Raw genomic sequence first — 19,883 nt, 5'->3', positions numbered from 1 at the left:
AAACACTGGCGATATCACAGCTTTATTTCTAATAAATACTCGGTGTAAAAGCAACGGCCAGCATTCGTCAACATCAGGTGCCGCGCAGGGGCACGGCGAAGGCACAAGACAAACACGAAAACAAACCACGGAGCTACAGTTTGAACGAAAACCACGGTTGGTTAGTTAAAGCTACGGGGACTGCTGGGCACAGACCCTGGTATGGCAGCGCGGAAGTGATGCCACACGCCTTCAAAATCTTCTTGTTTCTCATGCCGTGGCGAATCATTTTCATTTCGCTTGGTAGTAATCGCCCGTTCCGCGGCGAGTGCCGCTGCTGTATTATTGGCGTTGCAATCGCTCACGCTGACCTAAACAGTACGGTACGGGGGCGCACCATCGGTAACAATGCTCGAACCCGTAACCCGGTGGCGCGGGACAGCGCTGGCAGTGGTTGCTCACCGCTGCCGAACGACGTCTCTCCCCCGTCTGCTGTACTGCGTCGTCGCGCGCCACGGCTTGTGCCTTGGGCGCGAGCCGGTGGAGGAAGGGGCGCCCCCCAATCTCCGATAGGCACAGGGGAGCCCGCCCCCACCCCGTTAGGTCTGCATTTCTAGCACCACAGGCAGCTCATGACAAAGTTAAAATCAGTATGCGTTCTCAATGAACTTCAAGTCGCCCTCCCACAAGAAAACCCTGGTTGCGCTTTTGCAGCACAGCCAACCCCTTCCCCCCGGATTCACGATTCTCGTTTTCGATTCACGTCCACATCGTCCCCCTAAAAAAAAAAAAACGTTGCGGACAGCGTGTGCGGCACCGTCTGTCGTTTCGGACGAGCGACCGCCCTGGGCGCGGCGCAGGCAGCCGCCTAGCACGCGCTGCTCTGTGGCCGCGCGCTCCAGCCGTGGAAGCACTTGTAGAAGCGGCGCGACTCCTTGCCCTTCAGCGTCAGGAACAGCTTGCGCGGCCGCTCCGGCTGCTTCACACGCAGGTGCTGGATGTACACCTGGTGCACGCCGTAGCGGGAGGTGAGCATCACACGGGACATGAGGCGCAGGTGCTGGATGTACACGTGACGTACGTGAGGATGTTATACAGTGCATGACCCTTTGGCTGGGGTGCCCATCCATTTATAGAACCCTCACCCATCTGTGAACAGAGGTGCTCCTTTTCACCGCATCAGACGGCACGCATGAAGCGTTGTTTGGCTGTAACGAATGGCGATTGCGAAAAGCGCCGACTTACGCAAGTTTTGTCTAATTGTAGAACATAACGGCAAACGAGTGTCGATTAACATAACCCATCATGCAGATGCACGGCGTCATATGTTATATGCGCAGGCGCAGTGTACGGGGAGGTCACCACGAACTAACGAGATACACAGACGAACATTTACACAATGATGTGCTGCAGCAGCTCAGTCTACATCTAGCCGGGGTAAATCGACGATGCCAGATACAAGACGGGATGCGTAATGTCGGAGCAGGCGTGCGGGACTGGGTGTTTGGGTGTGGTGCTGGCGCTGGGACATCAACCCGCGATCCGGATACGGACGGAGGGAGGGGGAGGTGCAGGACTGGGTGTTTGGGTGTGGTGCTGGCGCTGGGAGATCAGACCGCGATCCGAATACGGACGGAGGGAGGGGGAGGTGCAGGACTGGGTGTTTGGGTGTGGTGCTGGCGCTGGGACATCAAACCGCGATCCGGATACGGCGGAGGGAGGGGGGAGGCGCAGGACTGGGTGTTAGGGTGTGGTGCGGGAGCGCGGAGTACGGCCCTTATACGGACGAAGGAGGAGGGGTAGTCTCTCAGTTCCGACGCCCAGCCCAAGTGATCAATGGTGCTCTGTCAATACGCAGTCGAATCATGCCATGTCGCGGTATCCCACCAGCCCAAAACACCGTGCTCTCCGGCTCTGGCGGCGCCGGCGGATCGAGATCACGCGAGCGCGGCTCGGCGGGCGGCGCCCCCGTGCGCTCCAGCCCCACCCCGAGATCAGGAGGGCGGCCCCTGCCCTCAGTCGGCGAGAGCACGCGGACAGGACGGCCGAACGGCGCGCTCCGTACCTGGGCGCTCTTGTAGGCCAGCTTGACCTCGACCTCGCTGCAGCGCGGTCCCATCCACAGGAACACCTGCTCCCCGTTGTCGAGGATCATGATGTCGTCGTCGTCCAGCTCGTCCTGGCGGAAGGGCGGTGCGTGTTACAGCACTCCCAGGTGGAGAGGGCCTACCACACACAAGAGGGCCAAACACTCCCAGGTGGAGAGGGCCCACCACACACACACACATAAAACAAAATGGGCGGAAGTAATAACTGCATTTGACGCGGAATGAAAACCCAGTTACAACAGAAACCATGACGTTTTGATGTTCAGAGATCTTCACACATGAAGATTTTCTCCAACAGGAGCATAACCTCACCAAAACTAGTCGCATGCTTGAATCCCCCTCACCACGCCTCAACCATCAACAGAATGCGCGTAGTTATGTCACTGAGTCTGGTACCTGGCAGAAGTCACTGCACTTTTCCGATATGCAGAAGTAGCCCTTCTCGTTGGTGCAGCGGAAGAGCCTGCTGTAACGCATGTAGTCGGCGCTTGTCTCGTATGGTTTCTTGCCGCCGATGCCAATCCAGAAAAAGTTCTCTGGCTCCTCACCCTCGTTCAGCACTTGCAGACTGTAGTGCTCCTGGGAACGAGACGAGGGCGGGGGAGGGCGAAACGTTACGCGTCTTAATCAACAGATGCATATACATGAACTACAATTGGATATTTTCTGATACGGGACGGCAAGATCAGGCAAGACACATCGCTGGCCAAATAAAAAAACAGCATAAACTGCACCACTGCACCACGCCAGGCTAGCACAGCGTGATCGACACCTACCGCCGTCGCACCTTAATAACTCCAACAACAGTTTGTCTCACTAGCACCACCACCTTCTGCACCCCTCACCGCGGCGGTCGACAGCGGTGCTCACCGTGTCGTACAGCTCGGTGGCGATCTCCTCCGCCAGTCGCGCCTCCTCCGGGTCTGCCTTTGAGCCCAGCCATACGTACACGATACCCGTCTCCTGCTCCTGGTCAGGCTGGCTGAACGGCACCTTCAGGATGTAGCTGGAGGCGGTGGGAGGCGTGGTAACACACGGTGCACGAGTCACCGACCCCAACGCTGACAAGCACATGGCGTTCAGAATCTCGCCAGCCAAGTCCGCAGCCAGCGGCCTTCAGCACCTGACCGACCAGTTCTCAGAGCTCAGAAGGCAGCGTTCAGCATCTAACCGACCAGAACTCGCAGCCGAGCGGGATGCATTCCCCATCCAAGTGACCCGAAACCACAGTTGAACGGGCGGCGTTCAGCATCTAACTGAACCGAGCTCAACGTTGAACGGGATGCGCCCAGCATCTAACTGGCCCGAGAACACAGCTGAGCGTTCAGCAACTAACTGACCCGAGCTCACATCTGAAGCATTACTGAAGGAGATTAACGTTAAGCAGGGCGCGTCCAGCATCTACCTGACCTAAGCTGACAGCTGAGCGTTCAGCATCTCACTGACCAGAACTCGGAGTTGAGCAGGCTGGCGTCGGGCGCCACCTGCACGCAGCGCGAGCAGATGGCGTTCCCGTTGCAGCGCAGGTGGAAGAACTCGACTGCCGGGCCGGCCGGCGCGTCGGCGGCCGGCTCCTGGTGTCGGGGCAGCGGGGGCGCCGCCTTCCTCCGGCCCTGCCGACGAGGCGGCGGCCGGTCAGCAGCCGTCACAGCCCCGCCCCCCCCCCCCCACCACCGGAGTGGGACGGGTTCTGATGTTGGTTGCGACGTAGGGCTGCGCGTGATGGTATCGATTTTGTTCAAATAGCCACTCGCTTCCCACAACATTCATCGTCAAACTGCTCATCAGGAGCGTCAAAAAACAAACATGGTATTGGCCTTACTCCTCGGAGAAAAGCCCAGAGAATGAAGATACAAATGGGTTGATATTTCGGCAACATGCCTTTATCGAAACAAGAGTGGCACTGAAACAACGTGACACTGCTTCGCATTGCTTCAGTATGCACGCCAATCTTCAACGGTTCTGTAGAAATAATTTGCCTTGGCAAGGACTGGGCAGCATGCATCTAAAACGATCTGGACAGCACACAATTGGCCAAGACCTCACTCCTCGTATCAAAGGCGTTCATGCATGATTCCATGGCCACAGCGGCAAAGCGTTGTTGCCACGGAGATGGCATCCTTGCGAACACTGTGCATTCACAACCCGACGTAGTTCTCCCACCCCCCCCCCCCCCGTCCCGCGGAGAGGGGGACCCACTTGGTGGATGACGAAGTGTCGCTTAAAGTGCGACATGAACTTCATCGGCTCCTGCTGCTGATACATGCGCAGCACCTCCAGCTTCTCGCCGAACAGCGACTCGAACTTCTTCTGCAGGCTGCCGGCGACCGACGGGCGAACATCAGGCGAACGGCACGGACCGGGGGAAGGTGCCGACGGCGGCTCGGCTCGGGTACGACATGGGGTCCCGGGCGCGTGGGGAGCCCTGAGCGCGCCGGTCGGCCGGTCCGTGGAACGAAGGTCGGGCCAGGCCCGGCTCGCGCCGGCTTCGGAGGGAGCGGAGATGGACGGCGGGAGCTGCGAGCCGGCCGCCATGCTCTGGGCGGGAACGTCGCTGGGATCGCATGTGAAGGCCATCGGCTACAATTTGCGAGTCACCCAAACGACCAGGACAACTCCACGGTAATCTCCATCAGTAACAATGCCTGTTACCCGCAGAAGAACAGAGCACGCTCGTGCCAGTCACGGGCGTCAAACTCGATGCAAAGAGCACGGTCGTGCCTCTCATGTGAGTCAAACTCGATGCAAACCATCGACGACACGTCAGGCGACGCTTGTCAACGCCAAACATGGGCCCGTGGCCGTGCGGCATACACACGCGATTCAGCACTGGCACCTGCTGGCGGCGCGCGCCAGCCCCGCCCCCGTCTCGCCGCACGACAGCAGCCGAGAACCCCCACACACGTGCGGTCAGGCCGACACGCACCTGAAGGTGAAGGTGAGCCAGCCCATGTTGGAGGCGTGGCGGCCTTGCCAGAAGTAGACGACGCACTGGAAGTCGTCCTCGACGTCCTCCTCCGACTCGCCCTCCTCCACGGGGCCGGGCACCCAGTAGCGGCACAGGAACACGTAACAGTCCGCCGAGTAGAAGTGGCCTGCGCCGAACGGCAGCCGCTGGTCAGAGTCGGGCGGCGGTGGCTGAGGTCGCCGCCAGTTGGCAGTGGCGGAGGTTGTTTGTCGATACAGCTACAAGGACGCAGGGGTGATACTCGCCAGGTACGGTGGCCGCGGAAGACGGACGCAGAGATGATTGCGCGTCATGTGGTGTTAGCGCAGGTCACAGTCGGGTCACTTGGATATAGGTCGCAACCGGGTCGCAGTGTGCCGCACAATGCACGGATGTGTCAGAGAATATGGAGTATGACGTGGAACGTGTTCAACACTCCAAGACGAGCATCGAGCGGGGGACAGCAGCCAGAGCGTGAAACACGGCACACGCAGCGCACGTGGAGTATGGTGGGCAGTGCGACAGTCCCCCGTCTGGTGGAGCAGGAGAACTACGTCGCGGATGGACCGAGCCGACCACCACGCCGATACTGTCGCCCACATTTGACGTAAGCGCTTCACATTCAGCGGCAATGAACAGCCAAATCACTGCCCAGTGTGCAATGTGGACCAGGGAGCCCTGATGTGGACCGGCGTCTCACGGACGTAGCGGCACGATCTCCTCACTGAGCTCGGTCCTCGTCCTCAACGAGCTCGACCCTCGACATCACCAAACTCGGCCTTTGTCCTCACCAAACTCGGCCCTTGTCCTCACCGAACTCGACCCTCATCATCACCAGACTCATCCTATTCCTCACCAAACTCATCCTCGGGCAGGCGGACGAACTTCTTGCCCTCGAGCACGAACGTCTCCATCTGCTCGAGGTCCTCGTTCCACTCGTCCACCAGCTGCTGCGCCTCGGCCAGCGGCACGGGCGCCTGCCGGGGCGTGAAGAGCGCCGACAGGTCGGTGCGCGTCTGCTGTCGGCGCGCCCACTGCTGGATGTCGGCGCCCGTGCGGCGCACAGACTCCGCCGTTCGCGTGAAGTCCACGGCGATCACGTCATCCCAGCCGACGAACTTGGACTTGAACACCTGCGGCAGTGGCGCAGCGGGTGTGAAAACGGGCGGCGGGCGGGTGTGAAGGCAGGCGGCGGACGGGTGTGAAGACGGGCGTCGGGCGGGTGTGAAGGCAGGCGGCGGGCGGGTGTGAACGCGTGCCGCGGGGCGCGCGGCGGGTGGGTGTGGAAGCGGGTGGCGGACGGGCGTGAAGTGGACGGTGGGCGGGTACGAACGCGTGCGGCGGGCGTGCGGCGGGCGAGTGTAAACGCGAGCCAAACACCACTCTCGGCGTGGCGCCGTCCGAACCTCGGCTGCGAGCGCCCGCCAGCGGAGGAGCGGCATCGGTCTGATGACGCATCAGACACGTGACGGCGAGCTAAGGAGCCCTGAGGTCAAGTCCTGCGTCACAGACTCCAGGCGACCGGGTCAAAGCGCTTGCAACCCATCCCACCCACACATCCCTCCATGAACTGACGTGTCCGCTATCCCTGACAACCAATCCGTTCTCCTTCTCTCATCACTGTTTAGTAGCCGTCAAGCCATCGGCATGTTGAGCGTGCCGCTGGCACTGCCGCCGTCATTTCCACCTGACGGTGACGAACAGCAACGACAGAATCCAGACGCCTGGGTGAAGGGGGGGGGGGGGGAGAGAACGGGGCATCCTTTACGGGAGCGTGGAGGGGGGGGGGGGGGCATCGTGCCCCGTACATGAGCGAGAGCTTTTACGGATACATAGTAACAGGCATCTGGACGGTGTCAGCTGCCCTGACCTTCACCTGAGCTCCCTTCCTGCTGCGGTGACCACAACGGGGGCCAACGACTGTGTTGTCCCCAGCTCCACTCGTCTCCGAGCCAACGCTCAACCGACCCGAGTCACGACTCGACCCATCCGCGACTCCGGTCGTGATCCAAACAACCCGCGACCTGGACAAAACACGACTCGCCCCTGAGTCGACCACGTGACCCCGCCAACGCCCCCGAAGATGAGCTCGCCCGCCACTCGACCCGCCGACGACTCCAACTCGACCCACCTGCGACTCGGTGCCCTCCTTGACGACAGTGACGATGGCGTTGAGGCCGCGGTCCTTCATGTAGACCAGCTCCTGCGAGAGCTTCAGCGAGGCGGCGCGCACCAGCCGGGTAGACTTCTTGCCGATCCTACACACGGAGAGCACGTCAGCGCACGCGTGCGCGGCGTCACACCGCGCGCACACACCAGGCTACCTCCTACACACCTCTGAGGCCTCCACGCACCTCTGTGACTATCACACAGCTCCCGCACTCCTATGACTACCTCACACCTCCCACACACCTCTGAGGTCACCACACACACACACACACACACCTCTGTGACAATCACACAGCTACCACACACCCATGACTACCGTACACCTCCCAGACACCTCTCAGGTCCCCGCATACCTCTGTGACAACCACACAGCTCCCACACACCTCCCACACACCTCTGAGGTCACCACACACACACACACCTCTGTGACAATCACACAGCTACCACACACCCATGACTACCGTACACCTCCCAGACACCTCTCAGGTCTCCGCATACCTCTGTGACAATCACACAGCTCCCACACACCTCCCACACACCCCTGAGGTCACCACACACCTCCCACAACCCTCTGCGGTCACCACACACCTCCCACACACCTGAGGTCACCACACACCTCCACACACTCTGCGGTCACCACACACCTCCACACCTGAGGTCACCACACACATTTTACACACCTCTGTGACCACCACACACCTCTCACACTCTTCTGAACCGACTTCCGATTTTCTGATCTGTGCCCCGCCTTACCCTGACGCCCTTTACTGACTCCAGACGGCACTGCCTGCGAAGTGCGCGCTGCACTTTTAACTGCCTATATGCTACTGCTCTGTTTCTGATCATCTGAGACTTAAGCAGGCGTCGGATCACCCTCCACCATTCCTGACCAGGCCGCAACGGACCGCAACATGCTGGGAGAAACTGCCCAGCACATTCCCTCCCCGTCCCCTCTCCCTCACCCCCCGGAGCGTCGCTCACCAGACGAACACGTCGCCGAAGCAGTCCAGCACGTAGACGTGCTTGCTGACCAGCAGCTCCTTAGTCATCTTGCCCTGAGGCAGCTCCACCTGCGGCAGCTCCAAGTAGCCCATGCCCAGGCCCACCTGGTAGAGGTGCGGCCGCTTCGGCTTGAAGTCCTCCGGCACGTGCTCCTGCCGGCACGCCCGTGACGTGACGTGACGGGAGGCGATCACCAGCCAGCGGCTGCGGCGGACGACACAGGCCAAATGGCGGAGCCGGTCGGCCGCACGGAATAAGCGCCCAAAGCGGTCGCCCGGCGCTCCCAAAGGTGTAAGTCTGGTATGTTGACCGGCCGGTCCCTGACCTCGCCCCCGCCCTGGCCCCGATCGGCCCCACCCTCCATATTACCATCTGCGGGAGTATATCACCCTGTCCGCTCCGGCGCCAATGGTTCTCACCTTTGTCGCGCCCCAAAGCGTGTGGTATTCCCTCAATCTGCCGCAGACTGGCTCTATGACTGACTGCCCGGCTTTAGGCCGTATCGACACCCAGGGAGGTGCAGGGTCCGGCCCAAAAGTTCATCTTAGCCCATGCCTGCCCCTCAATGGCGCTGTTCTCCAGTTGATCGCAACTGGAATTGCCATGTTACCCAGTGTTGGTTTTATCTACATCTTCCCCGGTCAGTCCTGACCTGTCTCATTCCTTATTCCGCACTTATTCCACTCATACATTGTTCTCACCCACCTCCCATTTTCCACGCTACTCCCGTCGCTCCGACCTTGTCCCCCTCAAATCGCTAGTACTCACCGCCTACCTATCTCGTCTCACGTCCCCTTAGCGCCCGGCCGTCGCCCACCTCTATCCTCCTACCCGGCCGCCGCCACCTCACCTGGCACCCGGCCTCTGCCCACCTCCACCTCGCACCCAGTCGCTGCCCACCTCCACCTGGCACCTCCACCCAGCCGCTGCCCGCCTCTACCTCTCCCGGCCGCTGCCCACCTCCACCTCGCACCCGGCCGCTGCCCACCTCCACCTCGCACTCAGCCGCTGCCCACCTCCACTTCGCACCCGGCCGTTGTCCACCTCTACCTGACACCCGGCCGCTGCCCGCCTCTACCTCTCACTCGGGTGCCCACAACCACCTCGCACCCGGCCGCTGCCAACCTCTATCCCCCTACCCGGTCGCTGCCAACCTGTACCTTGCACCCGGCCGCTGCCCACCTCCACCTCGCACGCGGGCCGCTGCCCGCCTCTGCCTTTCACCCGGCCGCCCATCTCCACCTCGTCCAGCCGCTGCCACCTCTATCTCGTCCTCGGCGGGCGGCTCCTCGTCGTCGGGCACACCGATCAGCGCCCAGAACTCGGGCGACTCCTCGCCCTGGTGGTACGTGCCGATGTCAGACTCGTTCTTGCGCTCGTTTTTGTTCACCTTCTCAGCCATCAGCCTGAAAAGCGCCGCGCGCGCCGTCACAAGCCGCTCCCAGCTGACAGTTCCGAGCTCACCTATGACATGATCAGCACCGTCACAAGCCGCTCCCAGCTGACAGTTCCAAGCTCACTCCTATCACATTATCAGAAACATTGGACCACTTACGATGGATCGTCAGGGCTGACAGTTCCGAGCTCACTCCTATGACATGATCAGAACACATTGGACCACTTACGATGGATCGTCAGGGCTCTTTATGAGAGGAGGCAAGATATGTGCAGCTGTTACAGTTCTAGCCACGCCTGCCTGCTGTTCCATCCTGTTACGAGAGAGTAGCTCCCTGGCCCCTGGATCGGTGCCATTCCCTGGGACTGCACGCCCAGTCCCCCGCGGAACTGGTCACGCTCGCCTCCACTGCTCACCTGGTCTTGCTCTTGAGCGTGTTCTTGCACTTGTGCCCGTACCACACGTACATCTGCTTGCCGCCGTCGAGCAGGAAGACGTAGCGCGGGTCGAGCGCCTCCGGGCTGACCTCGACCGGCTCCAGGTGGAGGCCGGTGCCGTTCGGGTGCACCCGGTACAGGCGCGTGGGGAACTCCTGCCGGCGGCGGCGCCACCTGCGGTCAGCCCCGGCGCCCGCCTGCCCTGGCAGCGTTTGCGCTATGAGTCTGGCGTGTATCGGGCGTGCCGAAGCCAGCTAAATCCGCGGCGCCCAGGAATATGTCGCAATGATTCTAAGGCATTGTATGAAGGGAACGGGTTACAGCCGCCCTTGACACCTGCCTTTGCATTTGCACTTGATTCGACCCAAACGTGCCGCGACTTTACTGCTGGCATCGTCGGTCCTCGTGGCGGTATTACTCTCCGCCTGCTCTCGACCGCCCCGCACGGCTCCCACCGGCCCGCCCGTCGCTCGCCTCCACCGCCCACACCGCAGTCGAGCCCGAGCCCGAGGCGGCGGCCCGCCTCTCCGCATGCCGCCCCCGCCGGCCGCGCTCCACACCCAGCGCGACCACTGACCACGTCCTCCACCGAGTAGAAGCCGCTGGTGGTCCTGCCGCCCTCGATGTAGGAGATCTCGCCTCCGAACATGTCGAGGAACGCGTCCGACTCGTCGCCCTGCTCCTCGCGCACGGTGCGGCAGTCGGCGCCCAGGTTATTGCGCAGGTTCACTGCGTGGATCGCCGAGCACGCCCGCTTGTCCAGCTGCCGGCGGCGGGTCAGGTGAGGTCACGCCAGGCCAGGTCAGATCACGGTAGGCGGTCAGACCAGACCAGGTCAGATCACGACGGGCGGTCAGACCAGGCCAGGTCAGATCACGACAGGCGGTCAGACCAGGCCAGGTCAGATCACGGCAGGCGGTCAGACCAGGCCAGGTCAGATCACGACAGGCGGTCAGACCAGGCCAGGTCAGATCACGACAGGCGGTCAGACCAGGTCAGGTCAGATCACGGCAAGCGGTCAGACGGGCCAGGTCAGACCAGGCCTGGTCAGATCACGGCAGGTGGTCAGACCGGGTCAGGTCAGGAGCATATCCTGGCATACCCTGCAGCGCACGTGAAGCGAGGGTCTGAAAATGTGACACAGTGTCGGCACTGACCGTCGCCTTCTCGCCGATCCAGAAGTAGATCTGCCAGGTCAGCGCATTCGAGTCATCCAGATAGGTCTTCAGGATGATGTAGCAGTCGCCCTCGTAAAACTTTCCGTGGATGCTCTCGTCGATCTGGGGCACAGACGGGAGCCAGCGGTGAGCGGAGGAGCATCATATGACACCCTGCGCGACAGTTAAACAGACTTCCCTAACGTGCCAGACTACCTGACCTTGCTGAGGTCGGGTCTGACTGTGCGTGCCGGCCGACTGCCGCTGGAGACTGACTCACACGGGCGTGCTCTCGTCTGACTCTGACTCACCCGGGCGTGCTCTCGTCTGACTCTGACTCACACGAGCGTGCTCTCGTCTGACTCTGGCTCACACGGACGTGCTCTCGCCCGACGTGACTCACACAGACGTGCTCTCGTCCGACTCTGACTCACACGAGCATGCTCTCGTCCCACTCTGGCTCGCAGAGTCCGGCGGTGTAAGCCGACTCTGGCTCGGAGAGGCCAGCCGCTGGCTCCGCAGCCGCTCACCTGGTTGGGCAGGAAGTTCTCGATCTCCCAGACGGTGAGACCCGGGATCTGACCGACGTCCGGCTCGAAGAACTCAGAGTAGTCCAGCGACGGCTTCTCCAGCGACTCGTCCCACTTCTTCGGCCTGCCAGACGCCCGAGATGGGCGAGCGGTGAGGCCTCGCGGGAACATCAGCATCACCACGCGCACCACCATTATCATCGCACAACCGCGCACACAGCCGACAGCCGACAGCCGACAGCGGACAGCCGACAGCGGACAGCCGACAGCGGACAGCGGACAGCCGAGAGCCGCGGCCGCGGCGGCGAAGATCAGCTGTGACTCGAGCGCAAAGACTGCACGACTTCACCGCCCCGCAACTAAACCAGCAGACGGAGACGGGCGGACGGAGACCACCTCGAGCGGCCGTACCCTCGCCCTCGGAGGGGCGGGTCGGGGGGATGGGGAGGGGTGAAGCGTCGGCCCCAGCCGATCGGCGGCGCCTAGACGCGTTACTCACTTGAGCGACTCATACAGAGCGCCGCCCTCCTGGCTGGTGGTCTTCTCCTTCTCCTTGGCGATGTCCTTCATGCCCTGCGTACCGGAACATGGCACGCTGAGTAATGCCATCGCATTGTCGCCAAGAGCCCACCACGCAAAAACGTGACCTCTGGCCGCGCGCCAAATTACACAAAAAAGAGTTGCACACGTACCAACGGGGCGTTTCGTCAAACTAATGCACCTACAAACTTGATCAATGCACCGTCATGACCCTCTCCCCACACATTTGTAATTCCTGGCCCAGTAACTGCGCTGCAACCTCTCCATGGTCACCGTTAACGACAGAAACCTTGACCGATGGCCAGGCCCGAATCTACCCCCACATGGGCTAGAGACCACCCGAGATACCAATTCACTACCATCGGCTACCAGCTGAGCCAAATCATCTCCACCAGTTCGGAGGGATGTGCCAGGCAAAGCGTCATCCGCAAACGCGACATCCTCGAAAATCGGCTGTGTCTGAACCCAACGGTCTAGACTGCCTTGCTCAATGACAACATATTAACGGAGGTCGCGCGAGGGACGGGCACGCCGTCGGCGGCCGCTGGCCAAAACACGAGCGGCGGGCCACATCACCTTGAGTATCTTGGCCGAGTCCTGGTTGTCAGAGTCGTTGGTGTCCTTGCGCCGCCGCAGCCGAAGCTTGCGTGCAATCGGGTCCTTGCTAGGGCCTGCCGGCGCCCCAGTGACGTCACAGTCCGCCCCCAGTGACGTCACAATCCACTCCAGTGACACCAGTCAGCCTTAGAGACGTCACAGTCCGCTCCAGTGACGTCACAGTCCACTCCAGTGACGTCACATTCCGCTCCAGCGACGTCACAGTCCGCTCCAGTGACACCGGTCAGCCTTAGAGGCGTCAAAGTTCGCTCCAGTGACGTTACAGTCCGCTCCAGCGACGTCACAGTCCGCTCCAGTGATGTCACAGTCCGCTCCAGTGACGTCACAGCCCGCTCCAGTCCACCCCGCGTCTGCGTGGCTTGCGCCAATTAGCGCGCCGACACGCCTGGCCCGCGAGCTCACCTGCTTTACATCCAAACAACTCCGCGCACCGCACGGTGCGGGATGTACGCAATAAAAGCACCGTGTTCATCTTCAGTTATTTTCCGTTGCTTCAACTCTGCATCCTTACAAACTATGCGAATGAAACGGCGATGGCGTCGCACCCAGGCGCAGAGCGCCGCCGACGCCCCATACCCCAAAACCCACCCACCGGCGAGGGCGGGCGGCAGGTCCTTGGCGGCGCCGGCCTGACGCAACTGGTTGTGCAGCGAGAAGTCGACGTTGTAGAACTCGACGCCGGCGCCCTGCTTCATGGAGGCCGGCCGTGGCGGGAACACCTGTCGGCGCAGGACAAGGGGAGGTTACCCGAGCAGGGGTGGGTCGGGGGTGGGGGGGGGGGGGGGGCACGCGGACCGCTGCCTCGGCGCCAGAGGCGGTCAGGAGCGTGGTCACGCGACGAGCGCCAGGTTGTGTCGTTACAGTACGGATAGAAGACAGACAGACTGCGGTCTTCCTCCGTTTGCCGACAAGGCAACAGCACGGGTCGTCTAGGACAAGACACCTGCAGCCGCAGCTGCGGCCGTCCGGCCGTCTCACCAGGTCCGGGTTGTCACGCAGGTCGAGCACCTCCAGCGAGTCGGAGATAAGGTGGATGGTGTCGGGCAGCGTCACCAGCCGGTTCGAGGTCAGGATGAGCTTCTTCAGCGCTCCGCACCTGGCGACGGGGGTGCACACCGTGTCACCTCACCACAGAGGTAGCATCGTCACCGCATGTCATCCCTCACTGAGAGCGTCGCGGAGACCACATTCGCTGAGCTACGATTCGCTGCAACCTGGACTGCAACCTCTGCAGCCTCGCTGCAGGCCCGTGCACTCACGAGCACAGCTTCACTTCAGCCACCTCCAGCGCACTGCGACCGCAGCGTCCCTCCACCACTGACACCGCTACCTCGCTCCACTCCCCCATGGCCCTCCCGCCCTCCGCTGAGCCCTCCTCCTCCCTGCCAAGCGTCTATGCCGTGACTGCTGACCTTCCCACAGGAGCGCGGGGGTCACTGACCGGCAGAGTCCCTCGGGGATCATCTCGAGCCGGTTGTGGGAGGCCGAGAACACCTCGAGCGCCGCCAGCTTGCCCATGCCGGACGGCACGCCGTTGAAGTCTAGCCGATTCTCGTTGACGTACAGCCGTCGCAGCGCGGTCAGCTTGCAGAGCGACGGCGGCAGCGACACCAGCTGGTTGCGGCACACGTTCAGCACCTCCAGTCGCGTCCACAGGTCTGGCGGCAGCGGCCAGGCGGGCGCTGACACGGGCGCCTCGGGCGGGACGGGGACCCGCAGACCGCGGCCGCCACGGCCGGGGCTGGCCCCACGCCGGCGTGCGGCCCACGCGCCACGCTTGAGGGACGCACCGCTCACGGGGTCACAAAATAGGCATACTACAGTCATAAGTGCCTTTCAGTAGTCGATACCTTCACCAGTGGTAACGTTTTCTCACAAAGCCTGACACACAGGCCAAACACCTAAAAATCTCCCAACGGCAATTTCCTCGTCAAACATCCTACTCGCCCTGCCTGCTCCCCGTCGCGCGCTATCCGCCGCGGCTCAGCAGCTGCTCCCGGCCACCGCCCGACCCCTACCCTCGACCTTCGACCCCAGCCTCGATCCTCCACCCCAGATCCTCCACCCTCGACCCTCGACCCTCGACCCTCGACCCTCGACCTCGACCTCGACCCCCGCCCCCGAACCCCGAGCCCCGACATAACCCCTGACCCCGGACCGGGGCGCCCTGACGCCGTGCTGCCCGGCGGCCGGCCGGAGACCACCCACCGACGGCCACATTCAGCTCGCCGCCGATCTTGTTGGAGCTGATGTTGAGCCGGCGCAGGTTCGGCACCGTGAACAGACAGTCGGGGATCTTGGTCAGCCGGTTGCGCGACAGGTCGACCTCGGTCAGGTTCACCAGCTGGTCCAGAATGGGCGGCAGGTTGGCCGGCGAGCGCTGCGTGTTGGCCATGTGCAGGCTCTGCAGCGAGGTCAGCGCCGGCAGCTGCCTGCCGGGGCGGGGAGCCGGTGATGGGGAGGTCACGGGTGCTAGACGCCTGCAGACGCCACGCTGGGTCGAACGGCACAGCCGTGACACGACGGGAGGATGGCCACATGTCGGGCCTAGGCACGCGTGGCGTCGCGTCGCGGGGTCGCATGGCGGTGCGACACAGCACATCACATGGGGACGCGACACAGCGCATGTCACATAGGGGCACGCCACCACACATGGTGACGTGATAAAGCACATATCAGATGGGGGCACGACGCAGCACATGCTACATGAGGCATGGCACAGTACATGTCAAAGGAGGGCACATCATAGCATTTGTCACACGAGGACACCACAGTGTACGTCACATGGGAGCATGACACAGCACTTGCCACATGGAGCATGACACAGCATGTTACATGGGGGTGCGACACAGCACATGTCACATGAGGGCGCGACACAGTGCATGTAGCATGGTGATATGATGCAGCACTTGTCACATGGGGCATAACGTGGCACGTTGAATGAGGGCACGATAAAGCACGTCACATGAGGGCAAGACACAGCGCATGCCACAAGGCGATCCATACCGACACAAGGCGGAGAGGCTGCACACACGCGCATCGAGCTACGGTGTCAGCAGGCCGCAGCCGCCGACCTGCTGCGGGCGCCCAGCAGCCAACGGGCCACACAGCGCATCGGGCGCGGCGAAAGTACTTGGAGCGCCTCATCAACCGATCGCGGTCCAACAAAAGAGTACAATCACACCTGACTGGCCGGTCCCCCCAAGCCCGCCGACGCGGACACACCGCGCCGTCCCACAGTACCAGACTCGGACCAGAATCGGTTCAGCCCGCGAGCGCGACTTCAACAACCCGAGACGGCCCGGAATGGGGCCCGCCACCAGCCCGGCCGCGGACCCCGTCTGTCCGCCCCGCCGCCGCCACTGACCGCATCTGGAAGTGGCCCATGGGGTTGTCATTCAGAATGAGCGTCTGCAGGTTCACCAGGCGCCGTGTCTGCGGCGGCAGCGACTCGAACTTGTTGTTGCTCAGGTCCAGGAAGAGGATGTCGTTGACGTAGACAACAGTTGGTTGGGAATGACCTCAATTCTGCGGAAGGTGCAGTTGGTGAGACCCATGCTCAACTCAATCACATCAGTTACGTCAACATGACAGATGGCAAATCCTCTCATGTTTCAAAGTCTTGCAAAGTCTCGCCCGTCAAAACTGAGGCAATCAGATATCATGCCGGGCCTGCATAGTTTACCAAACACTTGTCTTTTGACATGGCCTGAAAATAGACAGACATTGCCGGCATCTCTTCACAAGCAAAACACCATCATATCTGTTCCTCATCCCAACACGGCTACCTGTACGCCCATCCACCGGCCAGTCGGCGAGCGCGACCTCAGAGCGCCCGCCCCAGCCCACTCACTGGTTGTGGCTGAGGTTGAGGCTGAGCAGAGAGCGCGCCCGCCCCAGCCCACTCACTGGTTGTGGCTGAGCTTGAGGCTGAGCAGGGAGCACGCCCACTCCAGCCCACTCACTGGTTGTGCTGAGCTTGAGGCTGAGCAGGGAGCACGCCCGCTCCAGCCCACTCACTGGTTGCGGCTGAGGTTGAGGCTGAGCAGGGAGCACGCCCGCTCCAGCCCACTCACTGGTTGTGGCTGAGGTTGAGGCTGAGTGGGGAGCGCACCCGCTCCAGCCCACTCACTGGTTGTGGCTGAGGTTGAGGCCTGAGCAGGGAGCGTGCCCGCCCCAGCCCACTCACTGGTTGTGGCTGAGGTTGAGGCTGAGCAGGGAGCGCGCCCACTCCAGCCCACTCACTGGTGTGGCTGAGGTTGAGGCTGAGCAGGGAGCACGCCCGCTCCAGCCCACTCACTGGTTGTGGCTGAGGTTGAGGCTGAGCAGGGAGTGCGCCCGTTCCAGCCCACTCACTGGTTGTGGCTGAGGTTGAGGCTGAGCAGGGAGCGCGCCTGCTCCAGCCCACTCACTGGTTGTGGCTGAGGTGAGGCTGAGCAGGGAGCGCGCCCGCTCCAGCCCCTCAGGCACCTCCTTCAGCGCGTTGTGGCTGAGGTCGAGCGTGGTCAGCTCATCCGAGTGGAACACCTCGGCCGGCAGGCCCGACGTGCGGATGCGGTTGTGACGCAGGTTGACCGAGCGCAGCGACGGCAGCTGCGTCAGCTCGCCGTACACCTTCTCCAGCTCATTGTGCATCATGTGCAGGTGTTCCTGCACCATGCAGGGGATGTGTCAGAGATAGACAGACAAGAGCGAGGGAGGCGCGGCACAACAGGCGACGTGGCGTCACTCCAAGTCAGCCTGGGAGTGGTGGTTCGGGTTCGCCCAGAATGAGGTCTGATGTGATGAAATGAAATAGCCAATAATTGTTCCAGTTCATCACTGAATCCACACCGAGCCAAATCTTTAAGCCCAATGATGCTACATCCACACACACACACACACACACACATGCACACCCCACAAATATCACACAAGCCAGCTGGTGGGGGAGGGTTCCATAGCAAAATGCATCTCAGTGTGAGTCAAGTCCTGTCACTGTGAGGGGAAGCCGTCATATTTCTGAAGGGAAGGCGAGACATTTCTAGAGGGAGGCATACTCCATGAGCACAATCCCTGCAGCATGGTGGTCTCCTGCATATCATGCTGTATACCCCAGGGCGGGATGGGCCTTATCCTGCCTCCTGCAGCCCCTGCAAGCTTCTGCTTATAAGGTATGGATTGAGCAGCAGCACAAACCAGACATAATGAGCAGCCAATATCTAACAATGCACATGAGTGTCTGACTTGCAAGCCAAGTAAAATCAACAGGTGGTTCCAGTAGCTTCAAAGATGGGCGCAAAATAGACATTGCAGTTGATATGCCCTAAAACACCACTAAAAAGAAATCAGTAGCTTTGGATAAGAAATATTTAATGGCATACAAGAATCAAGGATACCTGCCATAATACTTCACATCAGTAGGGCCTTCCAAGAAATGATTTTGAGGTAAATATGAGTTGTTGTAATTTAACCACTTGTGACTTGCCAATAAAAGCAGGGTTTAGTTGTACCCTACTGATCCTGCTATCTTTTTTATTGTTTGTTTTCATTCTATAATATCTATCATAAGTTTTGGTCAGAATGCATCTACATTGCAAGGCAGGGACCAGTTCCACAGAGCAGTGTTCTAATCTAAAGCTGCAGCAAGAGAGATATCCAGGAGTAGCTAGGTATACTTTTTAAACCAGGCTTCCTAAACTCTTGTTGTATAATCAACACAGGGCTTTGCTGACTCAATTACTCAAATTGGAATTACATATTGTCTATTATTTGACTGTGAGCCCATGCTAGATTACAATTATGTACCAATTCCATCATCATTTCCATGAGATCACCTTAAGACTTATCTTAGATATCAATTCCACCAGCCATCTAAATGGAAAAAACAGGCTGGCATAAAGGGCCTTAGTTACATGCTTCCAACTCTCATGACCATCCAGTGCCCACTAGTTTACAGTTAACCTTTATTTACCAGTTTTTGTAGACTGCCCAGCTCCTCTGGTATGCTCTTCAGTCCTGTTCTGTTCAGCTTCAGCCATCGCAAGCCAGTCATTTTCCCCACTGATGCAGGAAATTCTTCTGTCTGACGATGCAAAACATGGTGATGATGTACGCAACAACCAGGAAGGGGGGACACAGAATTACAGAGTTCTCTGTTAACAAAATCTCATGGCATCACCACACAGAAATGGCAAGGTTATGTCTTGAATTTCGTTGCTCACACATCCATCAGCCAAGCTACGCTTAAGTGTTACAAAAACTTAATCAATCAGGAAATCAAAACATGCAGTGTATAAGTCGTAGACAAAATTTGCGCATCTAATTTATTACTTTTCGTTGTTAATGCACATAGCGGTGAATAACAGTGAACATTTATTGTAATCATATGACCTCAAATCTACTATCCTACCACTGATGGCACCTTACCTCGAAATCATTTTTTGTGAAGTCGATTCCTCGGACAAAAGGTAACACCCCTGTCGCCGCCATGATTGCCGATGTTGTCTTCGAGTGCAGGGGATGGGTTGTATTCAGGAGGTCCCGCCTAAAATGCATTCATATCACTAAGACAGCGTAGATGGACCTGTAATCCTTCTAAGAGAGTACTTCACCATTCGATATTCGCGTCAACACTAGCACTAGGCCGACGTCACAAAAGACATATCGAAGATACATCAATCTCAAAAAGATTGATAAAGACTGATACATTTACTAATGAGATACTCTAAAGAAGCATCTATCTTAAAAAGCCTGTAAAAAGTTTATTTCAAATAATATGAGCTGATTGCCCCGCCCAAGACGATTAAGCCAGCGACAATTGAGGGCTACCGACTAGGCTGAGTCAAAGCAAATGAACCGGTGATAATTCAGTCAGTGACAGCTGAAAGGTGTTCGGTAGGCTAGTGACATTCGAGCCAGTGACAGCTGAGCCAGTGACATCTCAGCCAGTGGCAAAGAACCAGGAAAGAATGAGTCGGGACAAAATGAGCTTGTCATAAATTACCCAGGCCAGCCGGAT

At 59.9% G+C, this 19,883-nt stretch overlaps 1 pseudogene; it reads right to left on the bottom strand.

The window, feature by feature from the left end:
* Window positions 1–6: 6 nt before the first annotated feature.
* On the bottom strand, window positions 7–19,370 carry LOC119095538 (protein flightless-1-like; annotated as a pseudogene).
* Between the last annotated feature and the right edge of the window lie 513 nt (window positions 19,371–19,883).

Source organism: Pollicipes pollicipes, unplaced genomic scaffold (assembly GCF_011947565.3).
Source record: "Pollicipes pollicipes isolate AB1234 unplaced genomic scaffold, Ppol_2.1 Scaffold_4219;HRSCAF=4965_pilon_pilon_pilon, whole genome shotgun sequence".
Classification (NCBI taxonomy): Eukaryota; Metazoa; Arthropoda; class Thecostraca; order Pollicipedomorpha; family Pollicipedidae; genus Pollicipes; species Pollicipes pollicipes.
Note: the sequence above shows the minus strand (reverse complement) of the source record. Positions and strands in the feature narration are given on the sequence as shown.